This window comes from Megalops cyprinoides, chromosome 16, assembly GCF_013368585.1.
Source record: "Megalops cyprinoides isolate fMegCyp1 chromosome 16, fMegCyp1.pri, whole genome shotgun sequence".
Taxonomy (NCBI): domain Eukaryota; kingdom Metazoa; phylum Chordata; class Actinopteri; order Elopiformes; family Megalopidae; genus Megalops; species Megalops cyprinoides.
In genome coordinates, this window is record NC_050598.1 from 19,388,902 (window position 1) to 19,399,432 (window position 10,531).

The window sequence follows — 10,531 nt, forward strand, 5'->3', positions numbered from 1 at the left end:
AGGGGAGTGGCACTGATGTCAGAGAAAAGCATAGAACACCGTTTCAGTTATTGAACTTTTTTGAAAAAGACCTGTTTGTGTCTAATTATGTGTCCCAAATCTCTTCTGATAATACACTGAGCTTACTCAGGAGGCATTTGGACAAACGCTTTTCAATTTAGGTAGAATGCACTTCTTATCCACCAAATTAGGCACTGCTGTTTTTATCCCTCTGCATCTGCAAAGAAGCACCTTCAGGTAAACAGAGACTACAGCAGACCGCAGTCCACAATTTTCACACGGACTAATCTGAGTATGTATGTGTTTTACGAGTCTTCTGAGAGGTCAGGTAAAGAGGGTAAATCTAAGATGCATCTATGTCTTTTTCAGCAGCAGAAGTGTGTAATAAAATTGGACACACAACCAGCTATCTGGCATATCAATAACTTATTAGAAATTCAATTTTAGTACTGATTAATTCCTCAGTTATGATATAAAGGTGCAATGTGTAAAAACAATGTATAAAAACAGGAGGAAAAAGAGGAACAAAAGTGTTAAAAGGGTGTGGGGGGGAAAGCAACAATAAAAAAACGATGCTTTAGGATTGAAATTGATATAACCTAGGCAAGAAAGGTGCGGCGGTTCTGAGAAAAGATTTTGCTGCAGGGACCAAATTGGTGAGCAGCAAAAGAGGGAGGAGAATATGAGGGAGGTAAGGAGCTGATATGGAGCCAAGGGGTGAGGGAGATCATAAGAGAAGGTAGGAGGTTCAAACAGGTTTAACTGCCTTGGGTGTGGAGGGAGGGGACCATTTCAGAGCTGTAGATGAGATGTATACAGTAGCACAGGCAAATCCTCTCACAAACAGCCAGAGCACAGACTAGCCATCAGACACACCCAGAATTTGTTGAAACACTGTGAGTGTGGGCACAATGGAGCCTTACAATAAACCATAAATTAATTAGGATGCATTATGTGCATGATGTGCTGAAATGGATCACTGTTTCACCTCCACCCAAATCATGCATGGATCAAAGGAAGTAAATATAGAGCACAGAAATCCATGGTCAAGCAAAAATATTAATAATCATCAGTTTATATAATCAGTTTATACAATTTGTCAATGTCAATTGCAATTGAAAGTAATTTTTAGTCAACAGAACATGTGAAAATACCTTTCAAAAAGTTTGCGATGAAGAATTACTTAAGAGCCTTTGAACTGGAATCTACTGAATCTATTGTCTAAAACAAACATGGTTAATTGAACTTGAATGCAGACCGAACTGACTTCTTAACAAATTATATGGTACTATTAATCATTTTGATCCTTTCCTCAATTTATTTTTGAGGAATAAGAAAAAACTGACAGACAGTTGCTAAAATCAGTAAAAAATTTATACTCACCATCAGCATTCCCCACTTATATCTCTAGGACTGTAAATGTGAATTTCATTTCAGATGTTATTCAGAGTACAGTGCATTCTGCACTTCACGCGCTTGTTCTTTTGTTTCTGTTTTGCAATCCACCAATGCACCGAAAGATAAAGCAACAAGCTTCTTAAACACCATATTTATGTTTGAGCCTTCATAAATAAACATGCTGGTTGGTCATCCATCTTCCGATCTATTTTAAATGTTCTCAACACTATGCATGCATGTTTGCGTGTATGTAAAAAGATATACAATTGTAAGTAACAAACCACATGTGCATTACCTTTCCCCTTCTCACTGTTCCTTTCTGGTATTGCAATTTGTTTTCAACATCTTTCACAACCTCACATGCATTCCTTCCGAGTTAGAACAGCTGTGTCTATTCCAGACAAGCAAAGACAGGTCCATAGTAGTACAGGCAAGTGTCTATAATATCTATTTCAATTCACAAAATGCAAGGACAAAAACAAGTATGTGATATAGTCTTATATTTGACAAGCTGTGTGTACAACAAACATATCTGTGATCTACCTACATTAAAGTCTTTGATTCACAGAATACTTTTGAATTCTTTAATGACACCTAGTTATGTTTCTATGTTTTCATCAGTCTTGCCATGTTATGTAATTAAGAGGCTGCCCGACCATTTATGAAAAAAGCTATTCACTCAAAGATTAGCAATAGACAGAAAGCGGTTCAAAGCAGAACCAGTTGTGACCAGGCATTGTTAAATCTTGAATTATTATGTGCACTGAATCTACAGAGAAGGGAGAGGACTCCCACTGTAATGAAAGAGTTAGTGATACGCATATGCAAGACAGAACCATAAACAACAGCTTAATATCTATGTATCATTATGTAATATAGCATATTACATTGATTTATGATTATTTAAAATACTGAGTATTTTGATTAAGAAAAGGGAACTGCAGCTGAAGTACAAAGGACTGTCAGCTGTCCTCTTTGAATATTTCGGTTTCTTTAGCTGTTGTTAACCTATTATTAGCTATATGGTTATTTTGGAGAAAATCATTTTCAGCAGTGTTGGTATTAAAATGTAATCTAGATGAAGACAAAATATCTGAGAGTTTGGAGAGAAATGATTGTAGCTTAAGGCTTTCTACAACACTGGTCATATTCCCTATGCTACAATAACCTCTACAATGCAAAATACCTTTCTAAATTTACATTTCAAATACTGCTCCCTCTGGCATTTCAAACATTCTCAAAAAGCTTTTTCTAAATGTCGCATGCCATTCTGTCACAACCAAAAAAAAAAACAGTACAAAATTGTAAAGTAACACATGGCATATTGCATGTGAGAGGCCACAGATCCCTCATTTGAACACTGGGAAGTAGACAACGCCCTGGGCCAAACTGAAAGAGAGTCAAAGCCGTTGTAATTATTCTTTCCAATCCTAAATCCGTAAGGGAGCCCAACCAGCCATTACAAAACACGACTGTCTGAAGCAGAAGCTGTCTCAAAAGGGTTCCGCGTTTCTGTGAAACTGAGTGTTCGTTGTCGTTAAAGTAGTTAAAGTACTTTCACAGCTGATGAAAATCGGTTAACAAATGTAATGCATGTATTGCTGACAACTTGTAATTATGGCATCTGTAAATTAGCACTATCTGTGCATAATTCCGAGATGTGAGTCATTGAATAGAGTGATGTATTTGTATTTCATTTTCTTTGAATGATGCTTGTCTTTCATGTATAAACATCACTTAATGTATTACAATACATAATGAGACATTTAAATGGTGATAATGGCGATTTCATAACACATCAAATGTCACATTTTCAGGAATGACAATTAAGTATTTAGTGAGCAGCTATTGTTAAGAGTTTACTTCAGCAAGTATCCATATTTTAACACAAAGATGAAGTAATGGCAATACTTATATGACATGCAACAGAAATAAACACGCAAGACAATTTAGTAGTAGTGTATTTTAAAAAAAGAGTCAAATCAAACAACTTTCAACAATAGGGATTTAGTCTGGTACCTCCATGGTAAAAACATGCTGTTTCATTCACTGAAGTGCAGTTATCTGCATTCCTTTTATGGATTGTTGAGTAGCATAAAATAATTCAAATTATATTTGCGAAGATTTTCTCTGACATAAAACTTCAGATTTTAACAGAAACACAATGTATTGGAGAAATTACAGAAGTATATTCCACACCTACACTTTTTTTAGTTGTAAGATTTCAAACATATTTCATTGCCTACCATGAGGACTGAGGACAACAGTACTTTGTGACCTGCCACAGAATTTGTCTGCCACTCCATCTCTCTGGGAGGGGGCCTGAATTTGAATGCCTCCTGGTTCGCTCAGGTTTCACATTCTAGTATTCATATTCTGAGGATAGATAATCTGAATTTTGATGGTACACCAGAAAGCACTCAAAGATCACAAGGTGAGATTCAGTATGAACTAAAACAATGCTTCTGCATTAATGGTCAAAGGTCTTGCAGTGGATAAAGTTACGGTCCAAGGTAGGGGTCAGGAGGTTGAGTTGCTGCATATGTTTTTTGGGGGTGGTGGTGTTGGGGGGGGGGGGGGTACAGGGGCTCGTAAATAGCTTATCCTATCAGGGAAGCCTTATATAGAGCTTGGGAGAGAGAGAGAGAGAGAACAGACTCTGTATGAACTCTGCCCCTGCTCATCCATTCCCACTCCACGCTCACAGCACTCACTGTCATGCACACAGACAACATACCCATTGAAATTCGACACATACCCTCAGACACACACACATCACAGCCAAGTCCTTCGGTTCAGTTTACCAAGTCAAATTCTGGGCATGCCAACACTTCCTTTCTTCGCTTAGTACTTCACACTTTGCAGGGATATTTGGATGCACACACACACACACACACACAAACACACAAACACACACACACACACACACACACACACACAAACACACACACACACACACACACACACATACAGATGCACACACGAACAGCTCAGCTGCTGAGTAGGGGACTGCAACGTGCCTGCCATTCTGTTCCCGATTCGCGCTCCAGAGGAATGTGAACTGCTAATGATCAGAGCGCTGGGAGTAAACACTGAGCTATTCTCATCACTCAGACACACATCACAGCACTTTCAGCCACCATTTCATCCATAACAACTTCTTACTGTGCAGCCGGCTCCACAGGTCTCACCGCAAAGCAGACGTAGTCACTGCTGATCTGACCATGTCCTTTAAGCAAAAATAGGTGTTTACCAGAAAACATTCCCTTTCATACGTATACGCTGCTGAAGGTATTGTATTGTTTGGAAAACCACATTAGCAAGAGTGACATCACATGTTTTCCTTTTGAATAATCAAGGTATTTTGCAGTTTTTTTTTCTTCCATGATTTTTTAGGAGATGGTATAACAATAAGGAAACTTTCTGAAACTGAAAGTGTCTGACTAATAGGGTGCCCTGCAACACGACCTAACACCCTGAACTTACCCACACAAACACTGTGTACACAGCACCAACACACCAAACTTCACAACAACATAAAAAACATGAATTTAAAAGGGCACAGACATGTTCCAACAACAAACACTGACCCCACAGGTAATCCTTGTATCACACAGAGCACTGTTAAGTCAAGCTAACAGAGGTCATAACTTTACTGGGTTTGAACGACTGCTGTAGAACTATTCACAGGTAGTCCTGGGAGCCAGTACTGTTTTGAACACAGACTTGAGATTACCATAAATTTTATGCCTGCTTTGTGTACATGCAAACCATTACCATATAGTGCAATCAAAACTTAGAGGGAGCTTTTCACATTGGCAAGAAGGAACTGGTTCAACCTTAGTTCTGTGTCCAGGCCACACCCAAAATTTCGAAACAAAAAAAATATTGAATGAGGCATTTAAATAATACTGAAGTTGCATCATGGTAGAACGCTGTGTAAATGCATAGCTATGTGCAAGTTCTTGAATGATATCTCCAGAATCATTCATGTGATAACTAGTATGTTATTATGAGCCATACCTAGAAAGTCAGCTACCTAAAAAGATATAGGCTAAAGGGTCCTTGAACGGGATTTAGACCTTAAGTGGTAATGGTTCTGGCCTACATCAGCTAATGGAACATTTTGCAACAATCTGCTTACCAGCTCAACAGCAGAACCACAAAAGAAGCTGGCAAGATAGCATTAGCTATGTCATCTGTACATCCAAAAAAGGAAAAGCAAATCTTAAGTCATCCTTCAAACTCTAGCTATCACACCACAATGACTCTTCAGTCAAGAAAAGTATATGATTCAGTCACTGCAAAACTCCTTTACCGTGAAAAATTTCCATCACAACCAAACGTACGTAGTGTAAACTTGTTAGCTGGCTAACAACATTGTGTTTAGCAGACTACAATCTTACATCATCAGAGATGAAATCTGAATCAGAACTACGATGACAATGCACAGGACGTTAAGAACCTTTCTTTGCACAACCCAAGCAACAAAGTCAAATCTAGTTAATGATGAAAAGTCCATAAAAGCATCAATCTAATGATTGCTAGCTAAACCATGCAGCCTTGTTTATAACCCTATTACACAGGTATCTATTACTCTGTCTTTCAACTACATGAGGATTCTGCTTCCGACTGTATAAAATCCGCATAGAAACGAATCCAAAAGATTATCGTCACAAACAGGTTGGGAAACAACTAACATCACCATACTTTATATTTCCTGGGTGGAAAGAAAACAAAAAAAACTCCGCCATCAATGACTGGAGCAATCTATTCCAGTAGTCCACACTGAGAACAAACTGTCCCACATGCTGGCACTGATTTACCCTCTAGTTCCCCGCAAAACTGTGAGGTGCGTCCCCACGGCAAGCAACCCAGTCCAACACTGGTGTGATGACAAAGATAGTATTCAATCACAGCAAGCCTTTCCCGACTTCCACTGCTATTAATCTTGACAACCAATTGGGTTTGGACTGATTCCAAATAGGTTCTACATAAAAAAAAAAAAAACAATAAAAGTATAATGTGGCTCATTGGTATTGTGACAGACAGGGACCTCAACCCCTTCCTATACATCAGTTCAGCCTCAACTAAATGACTGACCTCTTCCTGCAAAGGTTATGTTCTATATGTATGCAAAGGTAACCTGATTATGGCAACATCAACTAAAAGGCGCATAACTAGATTATTATTAATCATTTCAGGGGCATTGCATATCAAAGAATATACTCACTGCAGACATAAAACTCAGACATTCTGGGAACTAGTTATATGTATGCATATGGCTTATGGATGAGGCTTGTTTGTTGGTGGTCTCTACTATATAGATCTAAAACAATAAGCATCTATTTCATGACATTACAAGACATGTTTCAGACAGGTTCAGACATTACAAAATTCTATGAGGATTAAGAAATAGAGGGGGGAAATGCAACATGCATTTATCTTAGCCCTAAGTTTGTTCACATTCCACTTTAAGAAACATTTCAAAAGTATACTATTAGAATATTTAAAGTTACTTCTATAAACATGGACACATAACACAGATGTAAATTTAATCAGTCTATTAGAACTGCAAAAGAAAAGTGGCAATCCAGAGCTGGCAAACTACTCTTGCTAAACAACTAATGGAAAAGGATGTACTTGACTAAATGAGATATCGCTTTCTGAGAGTCCTAAGAGAGTAATTAATTAGTTATGTCTCATACAAAGGAAAACAATCCAAAAGTGAGAACAAGAAACAAACACAAAAAGCAGCACTCGCATTTGTTGGAAAGCCAAAAGCCACCACTCCCCTTTTTTGTCCATTTGGTTTATATACGCCCCCCCCCCCCCCCCCCCACCTCCCCTGACAGCCCACTGAGGAAATGAGAGAGGAAGTGTGTGAGAGTCCTGGCTCTTTCCGTTTCACACTGGCACTGTGAGTCTCCACGCCTCATGCACACCACCCCCCCCCTATCAGGCTGGGGCAGGGGAATGCCATGCTGTCTCTACAGAATATATCTACTGCATAGACACGAAATTCTGTTCCTGAAGAAATACTGCAAGTATTTTTTTTTTTTTGGTTGAAGTAAATGTGTCAGAAGACCACAAGACAAAAGGATGGCATGACATTCAAGATAAGACAAGAGAGCAGTGGATTATACACAGTCCTCGTTTGTCACCAGCAGGACACCAACGTCAACTATATGCACAAGAAACCTCAGTTTTCCCCACTGTCAATTTGACTCCAGCTTACAAGCCTAAGTCTTCAATACAGAATTCTCTGAACATTGAGCAGATGCCTCAAAAGCCTAATTTGTACTAAATACTAAATCCAAAACATGAATGGGTCACTCAATATCTGAAGATTCTGCATTTTTAGTTTGCTCAATAACAAAACAACAAGCATGAGAAACACCGCCATAAATGTGAGATGTTAGATGGTCTGGGATAACACTCCCTCCCCTTAACTCTCACACACTCAGTGGTCTTTATTTTGGCTGTTTAATTTGTTTAATTTTTATTTTATACCTCTCCATTTCATTCTTAAATATGTTTCAGAAAAGTGCTTCTCTTTCAACGTCTTCAACGTCTACTGTATGCATTATCGATGTCCACGCCAGCCTGTTTTATAGGTTGTATGACCTGTTTTGGATGCTACATTTTTACTGAAGCAATTGTGACCATCAACATTACTAAAAAGATCAAGAGTCCTGCAACGAACTACATCCGTTGCAATTTCAAAATACCTGAATACCAACTGTTTCAAAACACCAAGTTATAAACTACAATAAACTTGTATAAAGAAAAATATAAATATATACAACTAAGGCACTGATGACAGGGTACAGCCAATACTGGCTTATGTCACAATCCTTTTGAAGCAAAGAGTTAGGGTGTGGCAGGCGAAGGCAGGATGTGAAGACTTCACAATTTTTATTCTGCATGTTGTTTCTCTTAGTAACACAAGTGTCACATTCAACAAACAACGGATTCATTTGTTTTAGTTTTGTTTTGTTTTCCTACTTGAAGTTGGAGAATCAGCCTGCCACATCTACATTTAAAACCTTGTGCTTTCAGAAAGGCTCGCACCACTGCATCAGAGCTGACATGGATATTCGGCCGTTTTATTCGTCAGAAACTCCTAAAAGTGCAACAAGTGATAAAAAAAGTTCCTTCAGGTGGCGTTTTAGTCTTGCTGTGCTGCATGTGGACAAAACATATCGTTCTTTACTTGGTGAAAAGTCTTGCTTCTCTCTCCGCCTCAAAACCTGGTTTCAATTAGTAAGTCTTTCCAAACCACTACATTCCATTACTCTCTACCCCTCCCCACCCCTCTGCCTCAGTCCCTCCCTCCCTGCCTCTCCCCCTCCCTCTCCACACCCTGGCGAGGATCCCAGGTTAAGAAAATTGAGGCAAATTTGAGGAGAGAAAGTCCCCCAAACTCCACCCATTTGGGTAGGTTCAGTAAAGTTTTACTTAAATAGACGCAGAGAGGAAAACCTTTCGCAGATTTCAAGGCGGACTAAAAGAAATGCGTTCGTCTTTAAAGAAACCTGAGCTTCGTTAATGTATCTCAAAACAGAAAATCTTCAGACATTTTGAAAACTGTAAAAAATATTTCAGCTGACAACATTTTATAAATAGTTGCATTAGCTATTATATCCCACATACAGCAAGCTGGTAAAGGTAGCTATGAATGCAGGGTTTAAACTGGTGGCTTTGAGAAACTTGGGTGTGCTTCCCTCCATGCAGAGAGGGAGGGTGAGGGCGTGTAGGATTACGCACGCCCTTTCTCGACGGCAAAACAGTGAAGATGACGAGTTGATTAAAAAGCATATTCATATTTGAAGGGAAAGCTTCATTCTCACAGATACTTTTGAAATCACATTGATTGCATGAATAACTTTTAGTGAGTACGCACTTTCTCCTATGGAGCATGCCGCACCGTTTACCACGTTGCAGATCCGTAGAAAAGTTATGTTCGATCAGACGACTGCGAACTGAGGACTTTTACCCACTTTGAATTGTGTTTACATTAAACAAATTTTATTGCGATCTTGCTTGTCCTGCGTCCACTTCTTTCTAGGGGCGTGTGCCACACCTTTCAGGCACCAAAATAAAGTAGCCAATGTAATAGGAACATATGCGGTATAAATGGCTTACAAATGGCCATCAAACAACAAGATAAAAGTTCGTTATTTATTTAAAATTTAAAGACAATGCGCAACCAGAAGACAACTCCCTTGAGTAGACACACACCCACTTTCCGTCTTCTTCCAAGTTATAAAACTTGGGGGGAAAAAAGAACTTAGACAAGCTCATCCAAGTCACGCACACTCTCCCCCATATGGATGTAGTCATTGTATTGGCATACATATGAGTTGCATATAAGAGGAAAAAAGTTATATATTTTTGACACAATGCCCTTGGAATAACACGACTATAATACCATCGCCAATACACCATTATTAGTAATCTCCCAAGATAAGACCTCAAATCCAGACGTTATAGATGTCTGTTTTATTCAATTCAAGCTTACCTATAAGCAGTCCCTGCTGCCAAAAGTTTCAGCACATCTGCCTGCGCATCTTTCGCTCCTCTCAGCTCCTCCTTGTTTTGAGTCTTGCCTCGCAAAATAATACGTAAAGCAATGTCTAATAAGTTACTCTTGCTGTCTACTTGTTCTCTTCAAACTTCTCTCGAAAGCTTAGTTTCCTCTCTCTCTCTCTTTCTCTCTCTCTCTCTCCCTCTCTCTTTTTTCGGATCTGCGTGGCTGATACTCCGAGCTGTGGAGAATGATTGCGCGTGCAGCAGGGTAGGGCTCTTGACTTGAGAGGAGGGGGGGAGGTAATATACGGTGAACTAGGGCGTGGTCCTCTGCCTTTTTGCCCACCCAGTTCCACATACACGCACGCAGTCACACTGCGCCCTGATTCACCGAGCGAGCACAGGACAGTGCAAATCACCGACATTTTTCCAGTACTACTCACAAAACTCTAAAAAAAACTTTTACATTGCAAATACCATCTCTGTGCTGCGAGAACATGAGATGATAAAAGAAGACCTGAATTTTGCATTTTAAAGTTTTTCTACATTCCACAGTATTCCATCAATCTTAATTACAATTGCATGCCTGTCCTAAAAATGA

At 39.2% G+C, this 10,531-nt stretch overlaps 1 protein-coding gene across 2 annotated transcripts in view; it reads right to left on the minus strand.

Moving 5' to 3' along the window:
* The window catches only part of ahnak (AHNAK nucleoprotein), a 47,400-nt gene extending 37,204 nt beyond the window's left edge, over positions 1-10,196 (minus strand). For both annotated transcript variants that reach the window (XM_036547799.1, XM_036547798.1), the window contains exon 1: positions 9,923-10,196. The gene's annotated coding sequence lies outside the window, so the exon portion shown is untranslated. The remainder of the gene's footprint in view (positions 1-9,922) is intronic.
* Between the last annotated feature and the right edge of the window lie 335 nt (positions 10,197-10,531).